The sequence below is a fragment of the Lissotriton helveticus genome, chromosome 1_1, assembly GCF_964261635.1.
Source record: "Lissotriton helveticus chromosome 1_1, aLisHel1.1, whole genome shotgun sequence".
NCBI lineage: Eukaryota > Metazoa > Chordata > Amphibia > Caudata > Salamandridae > Lissotriton > Lissotriton helveticus.
This window is the reverse complement of record NC_136057.1, coordinates 284,374,298-284,401,727: the sequence shown is the minus strand read 5'-3', so window position 1 is coordinate 284,401,727 and position 27,430 is coordinate 284,374,298. Positions and strand designations below refer to the sequence as shown.

Genomic DNA, 27,430 nt, shown 5'->3' with positions numbered 1-27,430 from the left:
CCATTTTCAGACTTAATAGTTGTTAATATTCCCTGAAGTTAGTAGTAGTTGTATTCATATAGCCCTTCATACCCTAGTGTGTGGTGCCAAATCACATTTTGAACAGGTAAATACATGTACCATTGTGAGGAATCACAGCTGGCCCCAGGGCAATCAGAAGTTAGCGGGCTCTAGTTTTGTCAATCGATGTCTTTCACTTATGCAGAGTTGAGTCCTCCTTATTGTGATCACACAAACTGGAGACCAAGTATGTTGTAACTTTTGCATCTCAGTAATGAATTAAAGCAATCCAAGTCTGATTCAGCGAGGTTCTTTAAGCTACAAAGACAAAATACCACTAAATAATGTATTTTCCTGGCAGTGCATTTTCTTTCTTTGTTTCCCAAAGGGAAATTATTTACATACAAGCGCAGTTTCATACTACACACAAAATTACAAATATTTAAAAAATGGGAGTTGGAAATATCAATCGGAACCCCTCCTAAATGGGACCTCTATAGCTACCTATATTGCAAATCACAAACCCTCAGAAAAGTTCACAGCTTGCCACTAGCATCCTTCATTTAAACTAGACCAGTCAATTTTGAGTGACTGTTTTCCATTGGCGAGTCCTGTCCCCCAGAACAGGAATATCCCCGTATGTACCCATAGCAAAACATGCAAGGATTTATACTATAAACAGATTAGGCCTGCTAACCTCACAAAGGATGTTCATAATGATAATATCAGGCCTAATTCTTTTGGTAGTTAATATATACAATCAGTAAAATCTAGCTGCCTATGACTTTACCAAACAGAAACAATTGTCATTCACAGCAAATAGTCCAAAACAATTGGGTTTGATATAGCTTTTCACAGTGAAAACAAATCGCAGAATTAACACTCTATATTTGTACTCAGGTTATCTAGCACCACTCAATACCAGTAACAAATATGGTCCACTACCACAAGGCCTTACCAAATACTCAGCCCCCAGATTCTGCTGGGAGTGTAGCAAATCAAACTGTCCATCTGTGCAGGGGCTTGTAGGGATGAATCACTGCTCTAGGCAGCAACTTACAGCCCTGACAGAACAATATGGGTGTTCTTTTTGGTCTCGCAAGGCACTAGAAACCCTAAGACTTTCTATATTTTTCATCACTTTTAATGCAGTTTTACTTGACCAGTATTTTTTATCTTTGATGTGACCACACTGTGCCGGACCTTTTGTGGGTCCCCTGGCTCAAATCCATCGTTTTTTTGCTCACCATGCCAATTCCAGTTTGGACCCAGCCATATGCAAATCAGTCTTGACCCTGCGCCCCATGGTAACAGTCCAGACCTACCTCCTAGGCCAGGTCCTCCCTGGACCGGAAACAAGCATCCTGTGACCGGTTTCAGGGTATGTCACCCTTCTTCAGCCAGGCTAGCTTGAATCCAGTGGCACAGTGAGTAAGGGACCCACGTCTGGGCATACCATCCCACTTAGGGCGAAAAATGTTACAGCAAGCAAATGATGGACGGAGTGCTGACAATGCAAACATTCTACCCCAGTCAAAGGGCCTGGGGTACATCCATCGTTCTTTTGCCCACAACGCCACCCCAGTTTGGACCCAGCCATATGCAAACCAGTCTGGACCCCGTGCCCCATGGGAACAGTCCAGACCGAACTGCTAGGCCAGGTTCTTCCTGGACCGGAAACAAGCATCCTGGGACCGGTTTCAGGGTATGCCACCCTTCTTCAGCCAGGCTAGCTTGAATCCAGTGGCTCAGTGAGCAAGGGACCCACGCCTGGGCATACCCATCCCACTTAGGGTGAAAAGTGTTACAGCAAGCAAATGATGGATGGAATGTTGACAATGCAAACATTCTCCCCCAGTCAAAAGATCTGGGTTACATCCATTGTTCATTTGCCCACAACGCCGCCCCAGTTTGTACCCAGCCATATGCAAACCAGTCTTGACCCTGTGCCCCATGGGAACAGTCCAGACCGAACTGCTAGGCCAGGTCCTAGGATGCTTGTTTTCAGTCCAAGGAGGACCTGGCCTGGCAGTTCGGGCTGGACTGTTCCCATTGGGCGCAGGGTCAAGACTGATTTGCATATGGCTGGGTCCAAACTGGAATTGGCATGGTGAGTAAGAAAACGATGGATTTAGGCCCAGATCTCTGTACTGGGGAAAATGTATGACAATGTTCTGCATTCTGTCCATCAATTGTTCTTTTTGCCTTGCCTGTGACAACACATAAGGAAGACTATCCAGATACCTGTGAACATTGTGCTGATATGATCAGTTTTGACATCCCCTCCCTGGATAAACTTAACACCCTCTTTTTGAGCATCATGTCGGGTTCTCCCTTGACCCGGCCCGCCCAAAATTCTTCACCTGGGTATCACTGCTATTCTCCCCCATCAATCTAAACTAATTACTAAGTCTATCTATCTATGCTTAGTACCAAAGCAATGGAAACATGCTATGGTACTTCGCATTCGGAAAAATCTTACACTGGATCCCTCCATTTTAGAGAACCTTTGACCTATTTCTTTATTACCTTTTTGGTCTAAAATTCTAGAGATACATGAATAATCTTCTGACAATCTTTATTGACTCCAAAGCAGTGCTTCATTCTTCTCAGTCTGACTTTAGGGCTCATCATGCCACTGAGTCGGCTCTTCTCTTGTCGTAGGAAGTTCTCAGACAGAATGCGGACAATGCTGCCCTAATATTACTGGACGTCAGCGCTGCCTTCAACACCTTATCCTACTGTATCCTTATCCATAGGCATCAAGAATATGGGATAGGCGGTAAGCTGCTTAAATCGTTCAAGTCCTTCCTCCAGGATCAAACCTTTTAGGTTTCTCAAATGCCTCGTGTCTCTGAGACTCTTGTCTCAGCTCAAGGAGTTCTTTCAATCTTGAGTCTAACCCTGTTTAATATCTATATTCGACCGCTAGCAGATATCATTAACAAATGCAAAGTTCATGTGATGTCGTACGCCGACGACACCCAACTTATTGTTAATCTCTCGGAACCTAACATAATTTTAGCAGATTGTTTTAGATCTTGTCTGGTTGAAGTCACCATGTGTATGACCGACAGCTGTTTGAAATTAAATGCGAATAAAACAGAACTCCTGATAGTAGCAATCCCTACTTGGTGGCCCGTCTCCCTTGGCCAGACTCCGGAATCCAAACAGAAAGTGAAATATTTTGGAGTCTACTTTGATTCCAAACTCTCAGTTTAAGATGTAAATGTAAATGTAAATGTAAATGTACAGGAATTTATATAGCGCAAATCACCAAGCGGTTTCTAAGCGCTTGCTTAGGGAACCCGTCCTGGTATTCCCCTGTGAGATAACCCCGGCAGGGTATCCGCAAGGTGAAAGCCAGGCATCCCGCCGCGAGGGGCCGTTGTGGAGATTAAGCAAGCTATTGCCCAGAGTCGCAGAGTGTGAACCCGTGAATCGAGTAGGCACCGGAGCGAGAATTGTCGAGTCCATGGACATTTTAGGACTCAAGACCCCGCCGAGCCGGGAATTGAACCCTGGTCCCGGGCTGATCTCTGCTTCCAGGTCTGCCTCCTCTAACCAGTGAGCCACAATCTCCAGATTAGAAACATAGTGGGCCAAGACTTAATTCTAACTAAGTCTCGCAAAACCATTGTGCACATTCTTATTACCTCCCAACTGGGCTATAGTAATGTCCTGTATCTCAGAGCTACAAAGGGGAGTCTCAGCTGGCTTCAGAGAGTCCAAAATGCAGCAGCTAGACTTGTGCTCACTCTTCCCAAAAGATATTTTGCGTCGGAAGCTCGCAGGCCGCAGCACCCGCTCCCAATTCTCCCAAAGAATTAAGTTGAAAGCCATGTGTTTCTGCCACCTCATACTCCACAAGCAAGGGCCAAAATACCTGCTTTCTATGATACAACCCTACACCCCTTCTCATGATCTTAGATCAGAGTTGCCTTCCCACGGAGCGTCCTGCCGATATTAGGGCTGAGACACCTGGGAAGAGGGTGGACCATTAGCGGCGGCCATCTTGGGTGAGTCACCTGCATAAATACATACGATCATGGCTCCGCGCAGCGGACGCGACCACCGGACGCGCCGTATTAGCGCCGGAGTTACGCCAGAGTTCAGCCCGTCTGCGCCCGTCCGCGCTGAGGACGAGCTGCATGACGGGCTGCACATAGGGCCCCCTGACCGCCCCTCCCAGATACCACACTCCTACACATTGGAGGAAATGTTAGTGTGGAAACCAGGGGAGTCTTCCTGCCACCATAGACATACTCCAGAGGACCTGCTGCTCATGGCTACATCTGCTACAGGTATCTGGAGCCCTGATGGACCCTCTCTGGTTAGTCATCCATCTCAAGAAATCTACTCTTTGGATAAAAGCACTCACGTAGTGGAAGGATTTCTTATCAATGCTCGTTCCCTAATTAAAAATAATGTAGCCTTCCATGACTTTGTGTCTTCTAGAAAGCCTGGATGGGTTTTTGTAACTGAAACTTGGGCCTCGGAGACTTCGGGACATGACCTCCTAATGGCAATTCCGGAGGGTTATGCTCTTCAGAGATTTGACAGAGTCAAGCGAAGAGGTGGCGGATTAGCGATTCTTTATCAGTCCCATCTTACCTGCCATATTAATGCTCTGACTGCGCCTTCCGACCCCCTCCAGGTCCTGCATTTCTTCATCTCCCTATCTCCATCAGCATCCTTTGTGGGCCTTCTTGTTTACAGGCCTCCAGGTCCTAGATCCAATTTTAGCAGTGACCTGTTCAGAATCCTGGAGCCATACGTTGGCAAGCCTCACTTTACTATCTTAGGGGATCTAAATTTTCATTTAGATGACTCTACTTCTAAAGATACATCCTCCCTGGTCGATCCTCTTAAAGAATGTGGCTTTCACCAACTGGTTAAGGGCCCTACACATCAGGCAGGCCACACCCTCGATGGAGTCTTCTCCAACGACCCTAGAGTCAAGACAGGGACGCCGGAACCCCTAGTCTGGACAGACCATCTGGCTGTACCGTTAGCCCTGACTTTTTCCCACTCAGTTCCCTCTAGTAAAGATTTAATTCAGGGAACGGGTAAAAGGAACTATAAAAATATCACGAATGACGCTTTGGCCCCCTTCATTGGTTCTGTCTATCTGCCATCAGATCCTGAGAAGGCTGCACAAAATCTTGCAAACTCTATCTCTGGTGCATTAGATGAGCTAGCTCCTGTTATACATCGATACTCAGCGAGACGGAGGCCCTCTGCCCCCTGGTTCACTGAGCCCCTTAGGTTGCAGAGACAGAGCTGCAGGAGACAGGAGAGAAAATGGAGGAAATCATGGGATCATGCTGACAGAGAGACCCACAAGCAAAAGCTGGGCGAATATAAGGCCGCAGTCATCAAAACAAAACAAGAATATTTCTCTGAACTCACCACGTCTCTCACGTCATCTAAAGAGTTGTTCAAAATAGTGGATTCACTCTGTACACTGCAAGTTCCAGACCCAGTGAAGGGTTCTCAGGAGCTCTGCGATAAGATCTCATCCTTTTTCTATACTAAAATAGATGAGATTGCTGTTAACTTAGAAGCGCAGAAAAAATTACTTGGGAATGACACTACTCAGGCTCTCACAAATTTGGAAGTCAGGACAAAAAACCCCACTACGACCCTCTCTAGTTTCCCTCAGATTACTCTTGATAATCTTAACGCATTGCTGAATAGGACTAAATCCTCTTCCCCTCTGGATCCATGTCCTCTCAGAGTGCTGAAGGAGTGTAGGACTACGCTTCTACCTCCTCTATTGGAAGTAATGAATAGTGCCCTGTCACACGGGATTTTTCCGTCAGACTGGAAGAAAGCCATTGTTAGGCCGTTACTTAAAAAACCTACACTTGACCCAACCATCTTGAAAAACTTTAGGCCCATATCCTTACTTCCTGCCCCCGCCAAAATGCTTGAGTCCCATCTGAATATGCACTTGTCTGCCTTCCTGGACTCCTCTGGGTTTTTAGATCATACCCAGCACGGGTTCAGGAAACTCCATAGTACGGAGTCCGCACTTACTATGGTTACCAATAATATCAGAATGAAGGTAGATCAGGGACAGACAACACTGCTGGTCTTACTCGATCTGACCGCAGCGTTTGACACCCTATCTCCCTCGATACTAACATCTCGTCTGAGGGAGATGGGAGTGGAGGGGTCAGCCCTGGACCTCCTGTCCTCTTTTTTAGATCATAGAGAACAGAGGATCAAATTAGGAGAATACCTCTCTCCCCCTACATCGCTGCAATGTGGGGTACCACAAGGGTCGGCCCTGAGTCCGACCCTATTTAACATTTATGTTGCCCCCCTAGCGAGATTGGTAAAAGCCCAGGGAATGGAAGTAGTGTCATATGCAGATGACACTCAGATCATGGTGTCACTAACCCAGCCGGTCAGCACCTCCGCCTTCAACTTCAGGAGCTGTATGCAGTCAGTCTCTGACTGGATGGTAGCCAACTCCTTGAAGCTGAATGGCGACAAAACCGAGGTGCTGATTTTCGGAAAGGATCAGGATGTGTGGTCAAGTGACTGGTGGCCGCAATCCCTAGGAACCTGCCCTGTTCCCTCCCACTCAGCTAGGAACCTGGGGGTCATGTTCGACACTTCTCTGGCAATGACCCTTCAGGTTAACAGAACGATGGCTACTTGCTGGGGAATTCTTAAAATTCTCCGTCGAATAGCGCACTATCTTTCCCCGCAAGCTAGGAAACAGACAGTGGTTGCATTGATTGGTTCAAGGCTGGACTACTGCAACTCACTGTATGCAGGGATTAACAAGGGACTAATACAGCGACTTCAAACCGTACAAAATGCGGCTGCAAAATTCGTTCTGGATACCCCCCATTCTTCCTCTGCGACTATAGCCAGAAAGAGCCTACACTGGCTTCCGATAGAGCACCGCATCTCTTTCAAAATCATTTGCTTAGTACATAGTGCTCTGAAATCTGGAACATCTGTTGGATTGGGTTCACTTCTCTCCGGCTATGTTCCCAGCAGATGTCTGCGCTCACTACAACAAAACCTTCTGGTTATTCCACGGTCTAAGAAGACCAGATGGGGAGGTAGAGCCTTTTCAACAGTTGCCCCCCGTCTGTGGAATACACTCCCTCTTGAATTAAAATCGATATCCTCACTGCCCCTTTTTAAAAAGGCCCTGAAAACATGGTGTTTTAAGAAAGCGTACCAGTGAATAGCACCTGAGACATGTAACTATTTTGAGCTAGGCGCCTTGATGCCCTTTGGGCTTAGTTCGCGCGTTATAAATTTCCTTTCATTATTCATTCATCATCCGATGCTAAACTAGCCAGAATACCTAGGATAATGAAAGCCAGACTGGGTGCTCGATATTTCTCCTACCTGGCCTCTAAAATGTGGAACTCTCTTCCTTATGAACTGAGAGCATTGCCCTCAGAGACATCGTTCAGAAGCAAACTGAAAACCTGGTGGTTCCGTAATACGTATTAACTCCCTGGCCTTGCTTGATTCTAGTTTCTCTCTTCTCTTTTTGTCAGGGCCTCGCTGTGGGGAGACGCCATCCAGGTGTAACCGTGGGCTTTACAAATTTCCTTAATATATTGTAATTATATTATAGTAAGCAGTATTTATTTTATGTCAGTGAGGGGGTAATTTTATGTTTAAAAGGTAGAGACCAAATCCAGGACTATTTAAGGACTGAAGTGTGCTGCTGTGCTTCCAATTCCCATTCAGGTTGAGTCGCCCATACTAGGTTTGTAACTGTTAGGCATATTGAGTATGCTCTAAAAACCTCATGGCCAAGGTTACTTAGATTAGAAGACAAGGTAATGAATGAGGGATTTGATTCAAATTTATTTGCCTCAGTTATAATAAGCTGGCTTGCGTTTAAAAAACAATAGAATTCAACATTCTGCAAATGGAATATGTCTTGTGTATTAGCAAAAGTTACCTGTTTCGTTCTTGTACCTAATTGTCCCACCATAACAATAACTTTTGAAATCAGTTTGTCTCAATAAACTCTTGGCCCATCTATTTTGATATGTTTATTGTGCCAAAAAGAGGCTAAATTAGAGTATTTTAGTGGTGTGCCCATCATTAAATCGATTAAAAATACCGCCTGTTTGGTATCACGAAGAATAGTGTTGGAGTAGGCGATTGTAACATGTGGATGTCAAATATGATATGAGGGATGCGTTTATCAGGATTGCGTACTGTACATATAACCAAGTGGGAAGGCAAGAATCAGGGTTGGTTTACCATCTTAAACCTTTTTTGAAAAAGAAAGCCAACTGATATTCTTTAAAGTTTGCCAGTTTTACACTCATTATTCCTTTGGATGTCTTAGCTTTTTCAGAGAAGTTCTTGAACGTTTCCTATTCCGCAGGAAGGAATTCAGTACATTGTCAAGTCGGGAAAAGAAATCATCTGACAGTAATAATTAACCCTACAGCTGAACATCAGTCTCAATTTTGCCCCCGTCAGCTTAAGAATTTGGAGTACCAGCTCTCTAACAGTTTTATAATTTTGCTTAAAACCAGCTTTTCATTAAACTTCAGCCCAAGATATTTTATATATATGTATAGCTTGCCAGGCTAGTCCTGAGTCTCCTAATAGTTCCTTTCCTCTCAATTTGTTTACTGCTTTAACCTCTGATTTGTCTCTGTTCAAAGTATAGCTACAATGGTGCTAGTAAGTTGCTGTAGTTTGGTATAAAGCTGCAATATATTGTTCCGCCTATTTAGTAAAGATTAGGATATCATTTGCATTGTCTGCCACTTTGATCATGATGGTATCCAATAAGATCCCTGTGATATTTTTGTTTGCCCATATCATGTGAAGCAAGGGTTCTATAACTAACAAAAACAATACATGTGATAATCGACCACCTTTTCTGGTACTTTGTGTTAGATATGAAGCCTCAGAGATAGTACTGTTCAGACTACTACTGCAGATGGATTATTGTAGAGGGCCATTTCCATACGAATAAAGTTCGGACCTAGTTGCAGTTTTTGTAAGTTTGCCCTTGGTTCAGTGCAACCCATCAAAAGCCTTTTCAGCATCGAGGTCAATGGCCATAGCTGGCATGCTAGCTAAAAGCACCTTTTCTATGATGTGGGAGAAAAATCTAGTATTATCATTAGAGAGACGATATTTGATATATCCTACCTAATTCGGGTGTATCACATTGGGTAGTAAGGCCTCCACTCTGATTGCAAGTATTTTCTCAGTTTGCAATCACTATTGATCAATGAGATTGGTCTATAATTTTTTGGTCAGGTAAGATCCTTTCCCTTTTTAGGAGAACTACTAGAACTGTTTCTGTTGAAGTCCCCTCAACTACGCACGTTTGTGCAAAATAATGAAAAGGATTTACTAGCTGGACTTGTAAATTGGGCAAAAAGTATTTTAAAATTTTTGCGGTTTAGCCCTCTGGGCCTGCAGATTTGTTTATTTTCAATGTGTCAATGACTTACTTCACATTATCAATAGTAATGGGTGAGTTACGTTTGTTTTGGTCTTCTAATATAGAAGGAAGGTCTAATTCATCTGGAAATCTGGAGCATTCGTGGAGGTCTACTTAATTAGTATTATCACATAATCGCTTGTAGAATACCTTTAAAATGTTTACTCTCCGATCAGAATTTGTGTGTTTCCTCTCTTAACTTTAATTGCAGAAATAACCTTTTAGTTTGTTTCAATTTCAGATATGATGCCGACAGCTTACTAGCTTTGTTAGCTTCATATAGTCTAATACTTTTTTGTCTATCAATCCACATACCTTGTGTTGTCTTTACAGTTCCCTTAAAGTCATTTTTGTATTATTGAGATCCTGTAGAATAAGTGAGTCTTTTGATTGCCTGTATCACAATTCTAATAGTTGAATTTCTTTTTCTAGTAGAGGCAGGGTTTTATTTGTTTTTTTTAATGATTTGTTATCATATAATAAGTAGCTAACCACTAATTGTCGTGTTTAAGGATTCCCTTTGGGAGAGTGGAGTGGTATCTTCTGCCATTTTCGTGGAGGGAATTATCTATATCATCTTGTATTCTTTTCAAGTAGACCTGGTCTTTTAAAAAATTCATCATTAAGTCTCAATAGGTTTTGTGGTCTATATGAGGAGCCCCATGAAAGGGCTAATGTTATGCTGCAAGAATGATCAGAAATATGTTAACATCCTAAGTTGCGTGCATTGTTGGTGGGTGTTGGTGCTGTTCCCAGTGTGGTCAGCCACCAGGAGTCGTCCCAGGCTGAGGGGGTGGGTCTGAGGATGAGTACCTCCGTCTTGTCTGAGTTCAGCTTCAGATGGCTGCTCCTCATCCAGTCGGCGATGGCCTTCATTCCCTCGTGGAGGTTTGTTTTGGCGGTGTTTGGGTCCTTGGTGAGGGAGAGGATGAGCTGGGTGTCGTCGGCGTAGGAGATGATGTTGAGGTCGTGATGGCGGGCCACTTGTTCGAGGGAGGCCATGTAGATGTTGGAGGTATCAGTTAAAGATTGTAAGTAATTGCCTGAAATATAAATTGTGTCAGGGAAAAATGTGTTATTCAGCATACATGGGTGTTGTTCAATCAGTGAGTCAATCCTAGTACTTGTAGAGCGCGCTACTTTCCCGTGAGGGTTTCAAGGCGCTGAGGGGAGGGGGGTGCTGCTACTGCTCGAAAAGCCAGGTCTTGAGGAGTCTTCTGTAGGCGAGTAGGTCTTGGGTCTGCCGTATGTGGGTAGGGAGGGTGTTCCAGGTGTCGGCGGTGAGGTAGGAGAAGGATCTGCCGCCGGAGGTCATTCGTTGGATGCGGGGGACAGCAGCGAGGGCGAGGCTGGCGGAGCGGAGCTGGCGGGTGGGGGTGTAGAAGCTGAGTCTGCTGTTTAGGTAGGCTGGTGCTGCGTTGTGGAGTGCTTTGTGTGCGTGGGTGAGGAGCTTGAAAGTGATCCTCTTGTCGACGGGGAGCCAGTGTAGGTCTCTCAGGTGGGGGGTGATGTGGCTGCGGCGGGGAACGTTGAGGATCAGTCGGGCGGAGGCGTTTTGGATGCGTTGTAGTCGTGGTAGGTGTTTGGCTGGGATTCCTGCATAGAGTACATTGCCGTAGTCCAGTCTGCTGCTGACGAGGGCCTGTGTCACCGTTCTTCTTGTTTCGGTCGGGATCCACTTGTAGATCCTGCGGACCATGCAGAGGGTGTTGTAGCAGGAGGAGGAGACGGCGTTGACCTGTTTAGACATGGAGAGGGAGGAGTCGAGGATGAATCCTAAGTTGCGTGCATGGTTGGTGGGTGTTGGTGCTGTTCCCAGTGTGGTCAGCCACCAGGAGTCGTCCCAGGCTGAGGGGGTGGGTCTGAGGATGAGTACCTCCGTCTTGTCCGAGTTCAGCTTCAGATGGCTGCTCCTCATCCAGTCGGCGATGGCCTTCATTTCCTCGTGGAGGTTTGTTTTGGCGGTGTGTGGGTCCTTGGTGAGGGAGAGGATGAGCTGGGTGTCGTCGGCGTAGGAGATGATGTTGAGGTCGTGATGGCGGGCCACTTGTTCGAGGGAGGCCATGTAGATGTTGAACAGCTTCGGGCTGAGGGATGTCTCTAGGCATCTTTTAAATAAATCTATGGCATAATTAACAATTTTCTTGTGGAATTTAGGAGGTTGATATTTCCATTGAGAAGATTTGTACAGAGCACAGTCCATAGGTAAATTAAAGTTTGCCCCTTGGAATTGTCTTCGCATTGACCGAGATAAAGCTCATATCCTGAGCCAGATCAGACTAAAATTTGGGCTCAACCCCATTTGAAGTGTATATGTTGATTACATAAATATCTTCACCCTCTTTGTGCAATTATGAAATTGTCCATCTGCCCCCTGTGTTTGTGGAATGAGATAGTTTAGATATGTTTGCATTTTTAGATATTAAAATTATCACTATTTTTTCTTTACCGTTGGCAGGAGAGCATAGTAGATCTCTCACCGATTTCTGTTTAATTTTACATTCTTGTAAAAGGATTATAGTACCTTTTAATTTACACATTGTCACCTTTCGGTTACAAGAATGGAAGGAGCCAAGACTAGAGGGCGATTATTTCTAATTTATTGGGGTGATAGTTTGTGAAACACAACACAAAGTCCGTGATGCTCTATACAAGAGCAGTCGCAAGGTCGTTATCCTCGGAACACTTCCTGGGGTACTTCCTGGGGTACTTCCTGGGACACGTCTTGGGTCGAGGTCCGGGAGTCTCCAGCACATGAAAAGGAAAAGAAGAATATGCGGCTTTTAGAGTCGTGCTCCGACTTACTAAACTGCTCGGAAACAGGGAGGGAGTGAGGGAGAAAGGAACAACCATCACCACATTCAGTGCTCTGTGTTTGACTTGGCTAAACAAAGTGCCCCGGTGATTCCTCGGTGTCCTATCCCGACCCCCCTTTCTTGAAGTTAAATAAAGAACCCAAACGAGCACGCACCTGGGAGAGCCACGCGTCCTCCTTCGCGTGGCTGGGCGATACACGGTGTCGTTGGCCTCCTGGCTTTACAGCTACCTCCGTCCACTCCTCCTTGGGTATCGGTCCGGCACCTTCTCTGCTCCTGGTGTCGTCCACGTCCAAGGATTCCGCCTTCCCGGTAGTCTCCGTTCTCCTGGTCGCGTGGTCCTCCTGGCGTTTCAGCTCTTCCTCCCACGACGGACAACCTTCGTCTTCCTGGTCTCCTCTCATATGGTGAGAGGACGTTCCTGATAGGCCCGCCAAGTCAGGTGGTCCGGATGCGAAGCCGTCCTCTCGAGCACACAGGCTGTCCTTAAAGGGCCCGTAGTAATCCGCCTGTTGAGGAGACGGACAATCAGTTAGCCCCGTCGGGGCTGAGCACGGGACCCCCTGACACACATGTAATGCATATTTTTGGGCATTTACACCGGTTGAATTAAGCCCTTTGTATTGAAGGTTATAATGATCAGACTTATGCAGAATTTTCTTCATAAAGAAAAATATTTTGTCCTTCACAAAGAACAGAGACACACCATATGCTGTTATCGTACTTAAACTGCAAATGCAATATAATTATGTATCCCCATACGATAATAAGCAAAGATATAAAAAAGAAACAAAAGGAAAAATCAGTAGGTAAATTAGCGAAAGAAGATAATGTAATATCAAAAGACAAAAGGAAATTAGTTGTTTAGGATGAGCTGGGAGTATCATTTCAAAAACCCTTTCAAGAAAACAGAACAAGAAGAACAAAACCCACCTTTCGGAATCGTACCTTTTACCCAACCCCTTTTGCATAATTCAGTGACATGGGGAAAGAAGCTGATAAGTCTCCATCAGTGAACAATATATACCTGCAGTGCTGTGAAGTATAGATAAGAGTATAATCTTAGAAATATATTTCAAAAACCTCTTTATGAACAACCCTAAATTTGAGACAACTCCTAAAAGGTATTATAAACAGTTCTGAAGAACCTCAGTTGAGTACCTGATGGGAAGTATCTAGGTTTTTACTTATCAAACTAAGATCTTGATAGTGTGCTTCACTTTGTAGTCTGATAAAATGGAATACAATATAGTGAATCCATAAGCAACTATGATTATCAACTGCCACTCAACCTGGAAAAACATAGGAAACAGCCTAACTTAGACATCATTGATCTGAAACTTTATTTGACTGTAGTCTGTATACCAACATAACCATATCTGCAAGACCGCTAAACAATAATTTGTTACTTCACATGTGTAGACGCCCTCTGGAGTGGGTATCCATTTCAGCCTTTATCCAATGCATCTAAAAACCTTTTGTGTTCCGTTCCAGTTTGGAAGATTTATGACAAACCATTCAAGGTAACCCTGATGCGTGATGGTCCTGCAAAAGAAAATGTAATATATCTAGCTCTCAACCTAGGCATCTTAGCCTAAAAACATTTTCTCAAGTCTATGGAGTAATCCTGTGACATAGATATTCTTTTACCTGCCCTAAGAATATGATTATTTTTCCTCATGTATTGAAGGATGGAATGCATGTTGAAATTTAAGAGGTTTACATATTATAAGTCTCTGAAATTTCCCATGGTATGATAGATGAGATGGAACAGTGTGCTCTTTCAATCAATCAATCAATCAATCATATCATTTGTAAAGCGCACTACTCACCCATGAGGGTCTCAAGGCGCTGGGGTGGGGAATGCTGCTACTGCTCGAAAAGCCAGATCTTGAGGAGTTTTCTGAAGGTCAGCAGGTCTTGGGTCTTCCGTAGGTGGATGGGGAGGGTGTTTCAGGTCTTGGCAGCGAGGTGGGAGAAGGATCTCGATCTGCCGCCTGAGGTCGCTCTTCAGAAGCGGGGGACTGTAGCGAGGTCGGCCATAAAAGCAATATCCACTATAATACAATACGAATACATTACTTCAGTCCTGTCTACAAATAATTCATAAAAGTAGCAGAGAATCAGCATAGCAAAATTAAAACACTGGTCTAGTCTATAAAATCATTCAGAGATTTTCTAGAGCTACAATTCAGTAACCTCTGTAGTTGCCTTGGATTTTGTTGTGGGGTTAGTAGATGCTGTAACTTTGCTCAGGATTGGCCAAATACTTTCTAAAAATGTTGCAATTGAGAAAACTGTGACTGGAGATCTATCGGCTGTACATATTCTCATTGCTACCCTGTAATGGTGGACGCCAAGGGATCGGCAAAATGGAATTATCCCGCACCTTCTCTGTTTAGTTAATTTTAAACAAAAGAACAATAGATGTTCAGTTGTATCCTCAGTTTCTCTGCATGCAGGGCCAGAATTTGAACCCCCATGGTTGGCTTTCCATTTACAAGGGACAGATGCTAAAGGTAAGGTACCCAGCCTAAATCTGATATATAGTGATTTAGTGAATTGGGGTTCAATTTCCTCAAAAAAATAATGTAGCTTACATTCTTAGAAAGATTCGGTTCGTTTCTCCAGATCTGGTTGATTCATTAATTCTGGTCCCAGTACATTACCTTCAGGTTTTATATTTCATCGAAGAAGATTGATTGTGGATCTGTCCGATACTTTACTAGGCCTAGTGCGAAACATGTCTGTTCACAAAGGACAACCACAGGAGTTTTATTTCACCTTTGGACCTGTCAAGTATATCTTGAAGACCCTCTCTGTAGTTTACCAGTTCGGGGGTCGACCAGACTCGAAGCCAGTATAAAATGTGTCTGAGTTGTATTGGTTGTACAATCGGCGGATTGTCTAGGTAGAGTTTAAAACCTAGAGGGGTGCTTTGGGGAATTTTAAGACCCTTTCTCAAGAAGTTATTCTCAGCCACTTCTAGTACGTCTAATTTTACGTGACCCCACAGTTCTGCACCGTAGATACTGGCAGCTGCCGCTTGGGCTTTCCAGACTTCAAGAATCTGAGAGACTGGGTGGATGGAGGAATTGTTTGTGAATTTTGTTAATGCTGCTGCCTAGTGTTTTGAAATGATGGTGCTTTTTGTGATACAAACGTATTCCGAGATAGTCAAATTAGTTAACTCTCTCTATCTGTTTCCCCTCTAGCTATATTGTTCCTTTAAAACTCTTTATGTGGGTGTCTGGCTATAAATTCAATTTTATTTTTGCTTATTACTAGGCAATGATCTGAGCAGAGGAGATTAAACTTAAACTTATTCAAAAGGGTCTCTAGGCCCTTTGAGGTATTAGATATTAGTAGCATGTCGTCTGCAAACAGCAAACCAGGAACCTGGTCCCACCAAGTCATTTTTGGCATCCAGGCTTCTAAGAAACATACCCAGGCATCCTCGCCTTCTGAATCTTCAAGAATCCTGAAACTTCTCAGATTGCCTTGTTTGTTCAGTCTTCTAGAGCCACAACTATTCTTTGGATAGGGAGCGTTTTAGACATAACCTCAGTCCTTAATATGAGATAATTCTTGAACCTCCAAATTACTAATTCTGTTTTCAGCTTCCGCAATGTTGCTGTTTATTTTCCTAACCTCAGCTCCTAATCTCTTAGTGCACTGATATTGGATTGCATAGCATCAGTTTGACCAATTTAGCCAAGTCGTGGACTTCCTCAATTTTTTAAAAATAATTATGCCCATTGAGGTTGAAGCATCTGATTTCATTTCACTTTCATTACTCCAAATTGAGCTTTAAGTAGAACAACAGAAGTGCTCAATAGAATTCCTTCTAGGAGTGTAGACCAAATTAGAGCTACTATGAACAGCCAGGGCCCTGAAGCAAGATCATAGATGCAAAGGTTGCCTTATGAATCCTTTGGTAACTGAATAGAGCATATGGTATTTGTTCAGTTAGCAACAGACAAAATGCTGAAAATGGGCTCATTGAATACTGAAGAAAACTAGCAGTCAATTCTGACAGTCTGGATATACTAAACACAGTAAAGTGGATTGTGGCAAGCATTACGTTACACTATATACGAAATGGGAAGGTGCAGTCCCTTTTGGTCTACAATCACTGCTACCATTACGCAGATGCCAGGCTAAGATACATTTTCCTTGCTCAGCCTGCATCTATTCACACATGTATTCACATTCAACCTGACAAGACCCCTGTAGCCCAGCTGTGTGGCAGTTAACCTTATTTAAAAAAATGGGCACTGGATGTTACAGCTCCAAACTGTTTTACCATAGAGCTTACATTAGGGAGTTCCATTCCACAGAAGAGGTTTGAAAATCAGAGATTGAACGCTTAAAAAATGGGAGTGTTCACAAGATAAAAGCCGACTTCTTGCAATCTTGTTGTGAGCGAGCTTGTATATTGAGTTGCAGGCATCAGCTATGTTTGCCGTAATGCAAATGTCTGAGAATAGGCTCCAGGATAAACTCTTATGCTGTGCACCGAGTGGCCTCTGGACTGGTGCTGCACATATAGTTCTTAGTAGCAACAAAAACATGGGGTTTAGTTCTTGAACCGTGAGTGCATGGAGGTTATGGCCCAAAATATGAGTAAAACATAGCTGAACTGTCCTATCCAGCATGCATTCTCCATCATCCATTGAGCTACTTTCATAGTTTAGGGTAATACACACTGGAAACTTTGATTTTGCTGGCTACCTCCACAAACGTCTCTTAGCAGCTATAGTCTTTTGTAGATGTTATAGTTATTTATTAGAAATGAATGGGAGGTGTGTGATAATTACTTCCTGATTGCACATCACCTGTTAATTTTCGAAAGTGTTTGCAATAGGGCAGTGGGGAATAAAAGTCTGATAACCTGATAACCATGAACCATGAATTTGTCCTTTCTACATCTTGTGTGTAAGGGTTATCTTATTAGCTCAGTGTTAGTGGGCATACAAATGTGAGCACAAGTAAGTATCTCCTGGTAAAAGCACCCTTAATAATGTGAACAAGGAGTCGTCATTTGTGAGAAGTTTAGTTATTGGTTGAGGGGGGTGTGAACCCTTCTCAAGCAACAACCGCAGTCCTTGTCAGGGTGGACCACGAAAGTCAATAAATTAACCTGTGCTTGACCCTATGGTAGCTTGACACAAAAGTAGTCCGACTTACCTTAGATACAATGTATAATGTATTTATGCAGCAGTCCAACAGAAATAAAGTGATAGCACAACACAAGAAAAATCCCACACCAATTTAGAAAAATCTGAGTAAAATTTAATAAATAAATTATTTGTGACCAGAACAACAAAAATCCAATCAGTAGAACTGGAGATATGCAATGTTAAAGATTTAGGTAAAAATAGGTCTTAGAAACACAAACTGCCAACTGTGGTTATCTGTTCACTCTGCACCACACCAGTAAGCGGGCCAAGCACTGCTGCCAGGTTAGTCCAGCTGAGAGTTGTACCTTAAGTTCTTGCTGCAAGAATTTGCGACGTTTGGTTCTGGTCCTGATCATGGGCTGCTCAGAGCTGCGATGTTTAGTCCTGCGTGCATCACACGGCTTCACTTCAAATGAGGAGCTGCAATGCGAGGTTGGGCATAGAGTTTCATCGGTTTGGGCAAGGCCGCTGATCAGGAGCTGCAAAGGCTGCGATGCGAGGTCCTGCGTTGCATTGGTTTTGATGGAACCCACAGTTAGGTAGGGAGGAGTTCACGCTAAGGTATCCAAGGGTCCGGGTCCTGGGATGCATTTCTTGGGGATCAGTGGCTAACTCCAGCTGAGACTAGCAAAGCTTAGTCAGGTGCATTTGCAGGCAGCAGGTCAGCTGGTCAGTTGTAGAATGGCCTCTGGAGCTTGTTATGTCCCTGCAGCTCAGACAAAAGGTCAGCCAACTGAACTTTGGAGTCACTCAGTTAGCCTGGGATGAAGGGATCAGATAAAGTCTTCCTTCTCAGACAGAAAAACTTGTGTCTAGCAGCAGGGCAGTCCTCAGGCAGCAGGACAATGCTTTTTCTGTAGTGCCCACAGCTCCAGGTGTATACCCCAGAGTTGGTCTGAAAGCCCAGTATTTATACCTGGTGCCAGCTTTGAAGCGGGAGAAACTTCCTAGACTTTTCCCCACATCCGGTTCTCGAATTTCTTTCCCTAACGGGCTGTGGTCCAGAGATGTCTGGAGTCTAGTGAAGTGCAAATGTGGTACGTGCAGCTCGCTCTTTCCATGTGTTCAGGAAGACCTATTATGTCAACATACAGTTCCCCTTTGGTATACTGTCTTAAAGGAATACACAAAGGTCAACTGCATCTAGTTATGTGACTCAGGATACAGGTTGCAGGCACCAAATGGTTAGGACAAGAAAATGGCAACTTTCTAAGAGTGGCATTTTCAGCATTGTGACTCAAAATCCAACATCATTAAAGAGGGTTTTAAATTACAATACATTTGAGTTTAAACATGACATTGCTACCTTTTCCCAATCAAATGTTATCACTTACTAAATGTAATAAGGAAACTCAAAGTTACCCAATGGGAGAGATAGGCCTTTCAGTAGTGAAAAACACATGTTGGAGCTTTTCACTACTAGGACATGAAAACGTAAACATACATGTCCAACTTTTAAAATACACTGCACCCTCCCTATGAGCTGTTTGGGCCTTCCCTATGGGTGACTATAAGTATGAAAAAGGAAGGTTTAGCCCTGGCAAAAGGTTTATTTTGCCAGGTCAAAATAATACTTAAAAACTGCACAATGGCTACAATGGCAGACCTGAGACATGTTAAAAATAAAAAAAGGCTACTTAAGTTGATCTCACAATGAGTGCTGCAGGCCCACTAGTAGCATTTAATTTATAGGCCTGGGGTATGTGTATTACTACTTAACTAGGGACTTAATAGTAAATTAAATGTGCCAATTGAGTGTAAGGAGAGGGTGTGGCATAATGGCCCGATCAGCCACCTTCGGAGCTGAGTATCCAAGTTACGAGTCTCGGCTCAACATCCTGTGAATCTTTGCAAATCACTTAATCTCCCTGTGCCAATGGATGGCGCCTAGAGACCTTCACAGGTGATTAGCCGCGCTATACAAATCCAAATATTAAGCCAATTTTACCATGTTTAACCCCTTCGCTGCTAGGCCTTTTCCCCTCCTGTGCTAAGCCTTTTTTTGGCTATTTGGGGTAGCGCGTGCTTAGGCCCCTGTAACTTTTTGACCACATAAGGTATCCACGCCAATTTTGCGTCCTTTTCTTCCAACATCATGGGGATTCTAAAGGTACCCAAGGTTTATGGATTCCCTTGGAGGGGTCCCAGAAATTAAGCAAAATACAGTAACATTTTTGTTTTTTTCAGAAAAATGGGAAAAACGGGCTGCAAATGAAAGCCTCTGGGTTTTTCCCTGCAAATGTTTTCAAAAAAGGGTTTGTGGGGCTGAAATCACCATTTTCCCAGTTTTTAGGGTATGACAGTCTTTTGTCAGAGAACCAACCTTTTACACACAGTTTTGGCATTTTTCTGGGACATAGCCTATTTTTGCTTTTTTTAGTGCTTTCAACCTCCTTCCAGTTAATGGTAAAAATGAGTATGAAAGCAATAATGGATGCTGGAACGCTATACAATTTAGAAAAGTAGACAACTTTCTGAATTCAGAAAGGGGTCATTTGTCTAAATCCATGAAGGTTTCTTTATAGAAACTAACAGTTAAACATTGGAAAAATTGAAAATTAGTTGAAAAAACCAGGCTTTTGTGTCAACGTTTTCACCTGTAACTTCTTGTAATTATGACAGCTCTTTGAAAGCAATATACCGTTACATCCGCTGGACCCTCCTAGTTGGGGGGATATATAGGACTTGTAGGTTCACCACGAACCCGACGAACCCAGAGCCCGAAACTGAGCAGCAACGACAGGAAACGCCACAAAACGCAACGTGGTCGCACCTCAATTCCGCAGTGAAAAATGGCCCTTTTTTGCAAAGTGCCTAGCTGTAGTTGTTGAACCCTAGCTCTGCCGGCACCTAGGGAAACCTAGAAAACCTACACATTTTTAGAAACTAGACACCCAGGGGAATCCAGGATGTGGTGACTTGACTGCCTCCCACCAGGTTCTGTTACCCAGAAACCCTTGCAAACCTAAAACATTGACAAAAAAACACATTTTCCCCACATTTCTGTAGTGGAAAGTTCTGGAATCTGCATGGATTCACAAATTTCCACCCACCCCGTGTTCCCCAAAGTCTCCTGAGAAAAATGGTACCTCACTTGTGTGGGTCGACCTAGTGCCTGCGACAGGAAACTGCGCAAAACGCAACGTGGTCGCACCTCAATTTCGCAGTGAAAAATGGCCCTTTTTTTGCAAAGTGCCTAGCTGTAGTTTTTGAACCCTAGCTCTGCCGGCACCTAGTGAAACCTAGCAAACCTATACATTTCTGAATACTAGACACCAAGGGGAATCCAGGATGGGGTGACTTGACTGCCTCCCACCAAGTTCTGTTACCCGGAATCCCTTGCAAACCTAAAGAAATTGACAAAAAACACATTTTCTCCACATTTCTGTGGTTGAAAGTTCTGGCATCTGCGTGTATCCACAAATTTCCTTCACCCCTGCGTTCTCCAAAGTCTTCGAGAAAAATGGTACCCCACTTGTGTGGGTCAGCCTAGTGCCTGCGACATGAAACGGATCAAAACGCCACATGGTCATACCTCAATTTCACAGTGAAAAATGACCCTTTTCTGGCAAAGTGCCTAGCTGTAGTTTGTGAACCCTAGCTCTGCCGGCACCTAGGGAAACCTACCAAGCCCACATATTTCTGGAAAGTAGACACCCGGGGGCTTCCAAGGAGGTATGGCTTGGGTGGATCCCCCAACGTTCTATTACCCAGAATCCCTTGCAAACCTCAATTTTAGCTGGAAAAAACTGTTTTTCACACATTTTTGTGTGGGAAAGTGTGGCATCACCGGGCTCACACAAATTTCCTACCACCTAGCGTTCCCCCAGGTCTCCCGATAAAAATGGTGCCTCACTTGTGTGGGAGGCGCAAGTACCCGCGACTGGCAAGGGCCCAAAACGTAGTGAGGTGGCCCCCCTGGGTCCAGAATCGGCCAAAAAAACAAAAGTCTGAATCGATTATTGGCCCCCAGGAAGCGACCCTTGCCCAAGGGGTCGCTTCCTTTTCACTAAATAAAACATCCCTGGTGTCTAGTGGGGGCATTCCTGGTGCACGATAGCGATGCTGTGCGCGATCTTGCACCAGGAATGCCCTGCATTGGGACATCAGGGGAGGGGAAACACTGTTTCCTCCCCCTGATGCCTCAAGGCACAAAGAAATGCGCTCCCCGCCCACCAGATGCCCAAACTCACCTCCTTGTTCTGGACGCGCTGGAAACAAATGGTTTCCAGCGCGTCCAGCGCTTCCTGATGACTTCATGGGGAAACGTGGGGGGCTCGGGGTGGCAGCGGAAAACTCTTCCGCTGCCATCCCTGTTTGTGGGGGCAAAATTCAGCGCTCCCCCCAGGGGCTGTGCTGATGACCGATGCTGATGACGGAACCGCTCCGTCATCAGCATTAAAGGGATTAAAGGAGAGTGCACAAGCACTTTAATACTAGTTAGCAGTGGCAAAGTGCACAGAGTCCTAAAAGCCAACAGAAACGGGTTCAGGAAACAGGAGAGTGGAAGGCAGAATGTTTGGGGGTGAGCTTGCAGAGAGGGCCAAGTGCAAGAGTTGGTGTTTATTGAGACATTAGGAGCTGGTTTGCAAGAAAGTGTATGTGACAATAAGACACTAATTTTCAGTACTAGAAGTGGATGTGAGGATACTTGGGAAGAGTACTTAAATTCCAAAGTGTGCCATTGTATGGGTGTGTGGTGAATATACCTGACCTCTCGTTTGTTTCCCATAAAATATACAAGGTTCACTTCTTTGCATTATATGTGTTTGCAAAGAATTGTTGTTTTGAAATAATTTACGTACAGGGAACAGTTATATTTATATATATATACACTGTGGACACACAGTTATGATGCTGCTCTTTTTACATGACAAACACTCTCCATTCTGGGCACTTGAAATAAAGCTTACCTCAGCTTCACTGATGAAACCCTCCACTGGGCATTGCTAAGGGACACCATAATAGTTAAATAACAGTAAAATTGTAAACATCTAGACAACTTCGCACACCAACCCAACCCCAGATAACTCGAAGCTAACGTACCCACCACCAAACAAGCCAGCCACCTGACTGAATAGACAACCCTCACCAGAAATATCACTGCATCAGTCAAGCAGACCATCTACTCGGGGACACCAAAGAACCCATACGGCCACTACTTCTACAACCTGGCAACATCACCAGTCAGCACCACCCTGACTGATATTATCAACACCTCCGTCATGTCCACCACTTTTTCGGATGAATGGAAACTTGCAGAAATCAACACCATCCTCAGAAGGCCCACAGACGACACAAATCAACTGATCAACTTCTGACTCATTTCTCTACTCCCCTATCCAGCCAAAGTGATTGAGAAGGCCATCAACAAGCAACTCTCAACCCACTACTTCACCATCTTCTAGACAACACTCAATCAGGATTCAAAAAGCACCACAGTACTGAAACAACACTCATTGCGGCCACTGACTACATTCAAATCATCCTAGACCGAGCAGAAATAGCGGCCCTCATCCTGCTCGACCTCTCTGCAGCCTTTGACCATTTCTCCCATAACATAATAATAATCCACATTTGTAAAGCGCACAATCACCCATAAGGGTCTCTAGGCGCTGGGGGCCGTCGGGAAGATAAAGCAAGCTATTACCCAGAGTCACATGGTGCTGGGCTAATCTGCCGCCGGTGCCGGGGATCGAACCGTAATCCCCAGATTCCGGAGTCAGTCGCCCTGGCCGCGGCACCATAACACCCTCATCAGAAGACTCCATGAGATTAGCTTACAAGGATCTGCTCTCAAATTGATCTATTCCTTCCTCACGGGAAGATTCCAAAGTGCCAGGCTGTTACCCTTCACATCAGAGACCAAGAGATGGATAAGCGGAGTCCCACAGATATCGTCCATCAGCCCCGCCCTTTTCAACATATACATGACACAGCTTTTCAACATCATCTGATCACAAGACATTACCGTAATTTCTTACATCGGTGACACCCAATTCATCCTCTGACTGACAAGAGAACCACATCCACCAGGACCAACTTTACCAACTGCATGACCATGGTAGCAGACTGAATGCAAACCAACTGCCCGCAGCTCAGCCCCGACCAGAAAGAAGTACTGGTCTTTGGCAACAATCCTCCTGGTGGCACTCGTAGCTAGAATCAACACCCACATTCACAGATCACACAAAAATCTAAGGATCATCCTAGACAACAAGCTCAACATGTCGGCTCAAGTCAACTAAGTGTGCACCTCCTGCTTCCACATCCTATGCATTCTACAAAATATCTTCAAATTGTTGCCTCAGACCAACAGAAGGGCCATCACGTAAGCACTCATCGCCAGCTGGCTGGACTATGGCAACACTCTATGCCAGAGTCTCCAAGCAACTCCTACACGGAATCCAGACCATTCAGAACACCGCTGCTAGTCTCATACTTGACCTCCTGCGCTATACCCATATTACACCGCACCTCAAGAAGCTTCACTGTCTCCCCATTCACAAGGATGGCCAATTCAAACTTATCACACACATATACGAAGCCCTGCACAACACATTACCAGAGTACCTGAACACCTGCATACATTTTACCCAACCCACCAGACACCTACACTCTGCCTCACTCTCACACACATTCCCTGCATCCACATAAGCAAACTTGGAGGTTGCTCATTCTTCTACATTGCACCCTATACATGGAACGACCCCCTACAACACATCAGAGCCTTCTCCTCACTTCTTGAGTTCTGCAAGAAGCTGAAAACCTGGCTCTTCTTATAAGCACCTTGGGTACCTCACACATTCACTCCTGCCCAAATGCCTGGGTACCGCCTCGGGTGAACAGTGCGCTGTACTAATCAATATAACATAACATAGTTATCAAAGGAGATAAATACAAGGGTTAATTCTTTAAAAATCCCAATGGGACATGGGTTGAGAGGAGAGCCTGACTTGATCATGGACATTTTTAAATATCACCTCCTCTGTAATCCTGGTTTTAAGAGGCAACACCTCATCTAGGATCCGTGCAATACAGCAATTAAACTGTAAAGTGGGTCAAGGTTTCGAAGAATCTGAAGACAAACAGTACTAGGTGGAGGAAAGCGTGCAGATAGGAGGTACTCACTTATCAAATGTTGTTGGCGGTCCTCCAAGGTAAATTGGGCAGCATGCTGAGCCCAGAGCAGGCACAGATGGGCGCAGGTTGGCTTGCCTTTGGCGTGCTTTCGGCATGCCAGAATCAGCTGTCTCTATGTAGCCCGTTCTGCACAAGGCATTAAGAGAAAAGAGAAACACTAGAGCATGCAGAACTCAAATGGCTTCTCTAGTGCTGGACTCCAGCAAGAAGGATCAAGCGAAGCAACGCATGTGCTGCATTCGCTAGGCAAGACCTAAAAATGGCAGTCTCGAGAGCACCAATCAAAAAATACAGTACTCCCACACATAGTTACAATTAAATACTAGCCCCGACCTTCAGCAGGCTAATCTAAAAAGCCCTATAAAAATAGTAGGGGGAGGTGCTAAACGTAATGTGCAAAAATGCTATGCGCAAAAACGCTGTTGAAGCCAGAACACATGCAAAGTCATACAGTTAAACCAATATAAACAAAAAATATATTTTTAGGTGATCTACTGGGACGTTAACATCTGCATGGAGAATGGTTCTTTTCTTTCTGGCTCACTTGAATTGCAATTACGAGGGGCTTGCATTTCTTTATGATTACATGGTTGTTGGAGTGGGTGTGAGTAGAAGTGTGTGGTAGTGGGATTATTGCTTGTTGAGAAAGGTTTGTATGACTTTCTTCCCAATGTAATATGTTTGCCTTGTATTCTTCACAACAACATAGATGTAATGTATTGAGCTGAGCAATAATTACAATTTTAATAGATACTCTTTCCTGAATATGTATCTCCATGTAGCAGACTCGATCTGAAATTGTTCATCCTTTAGTTCTTTCGCTCAGGATGGTATTAAAGTGCATCGAAAGCCATGCATCCAACAGATGTCATCCCCGGAAAACATGTATCTGGTTCATAAAGGTCCATTGGCACTTGTAGTACAAGCCCCTGTTTCTTCTGCTCACAGGCCATTGCTGAGTTGTTTTTCACCTACTTTCTGAACATGAAATGTAATTGTCACCACCTAAATTTTAGGGTTATGTATGCCTTTACTATAAAAGGTAGATGTGGGTTTCTGACCAATGTCTGTTGATCATGGTGTTTTTCAGAGCTGAACAGGACAAAATCCTATGTCACTTGCATGGAGTTTTGCAATCCAGGATTAGCTAGGATATAGAAGCCGCACTCTTCAAGTATTCCGACACTGAAAGTTTGAAGTCAGACTATTTGTGGGAGTCCTCCTTCACTGAGTCACTCTTTGCTTAGAGAGGAATCCCCATATCATTGACACCATAAACACAGCGCATACAATTTTCCACCTCATATTATTGGTATTTGTAGAGCCAATAAAAGTAACAAATATAGAAGAAAAGATCAGAACTCCAATGTCTATATGAGAAGCTCTAGTTAGAACAGGTGCATTCCCCTCTGTCTTTGTCAGAAGCATGCTGAAAAGAATAAATGTATTCTTATAGCAAATAGCAATTCTGATTTGCATTGAGGAGCAAGACCTCTAGAGCACTTAGGAAGATCCAGCATTTTCTCTTAATCCTTGATGACATGTTTGTCTGGCCTTGGGTCCAAGTCCTTCTGTAACATAGCCTTTAAACTTTACTTTGGTGTTAGGTGTTAGCAAATCCAGAGCTGTTTCTCTTGGGTACTGAATTGGCTCAGTCTCTTAACCTCCTGTTTCACCTCCAACAACTTTGAAATGCAAATTTGTTGCACTCCTTATATTGAATATGTCTTAAAAAGAACATCAGGATAATTTTGAATATTGAATTTACTGTAGGAAGAGTTACTACGCTGGAGGCTTTCAATCACTTTGAGGCCCTTTGTGGTTTTAGTTCAGTTGCTCAGGGGTTTCCAGAGCCTATCATGACAAACAATGAAGATGATATCTGAAATGGGGCATGCCCCTTACCTTGGAAACCACTGTGATGAGACTGTATTTAGACTTTCAGAACATGAGCGCTGTTGACACTTCCCCTGTAGAGGAGTTCCCATTCTCTGTCTAAACATTTTTTTTCAGAACAGCCAGTTTCTTTACCTGTGGTATGAACTTTGGAATTACCTTTATTATTGGTCAAGACCAAATTGAACATTTCTACTGAATTGTGTCATAAAAATCTAAATCTTTGAGATTTCTTTGGCTATTGCACACTGTGTGCATCGTCACATCCCTCAGAGCAGCTGTATGTCTAATCACATATAGCACATATAGGCAGTGACAAGTGGCAATTCCCTGCTGTTCATCAGTATCATCATGAGCATGCCTACATCATAACATCTCTCTTATAGCTGTGTATCCCATATATCCTCCTCATCACACCATTGTGCCTCTTGTTGCAGCAATGCTGCAAAGTAATATAAATCTAGGCCGGGGAGACCCAGCTCCCTTTTGATTCGATCTAATTTTAAGGTATTCATACGTACTGTCATGCATTTACCAGCCCTAATCATTGATATAAGAAGATAACCCACTTACTTTAAAATAGATTGTAGAATTTTGCTTGCGTAGTTTGTAGGTGAAATAGGTAATGTGGTAAAAATGCCATCTTTGCCAGCACAATACGACCAATGATCAGCAGAGGGAGAGTGTTGAAGAAAGTAATGGAGTTACTCAATTCCACTAAGATCCTACCTATGTTACTTGCATACTGCCGTTCTGTTTCATGCAAGACCTGGAGTCCCAGATATCGAAACTGCTCTATTTTCCATCTCATCTCATCCCTATATTTGGTAGAGTGTCAAAAGCAATGCTAGCAAGTTGTCATGGGGTAAATGCCAGACACTTTGTGCGATTAATCTGCAAAACTGTCATCCTCCCAAATGTTTCCAGCT

At 44.0% G+C, this 27,430-nt stretch overlaps 1 protein-coding gene across 1 annotated transcript in view; it reads left to right on the top strand.

The window, feature by feature from the left end:
• The window catches only part of BRAF (B-Raf proto-oncogene, serine/threonine kinase), an 805,579-nt gene that overhangs the window by 347,946 nt on the left and 430,203 nt on the right, over positions 1-27,430 (top strand). The window lies entirely within an intron of this gene.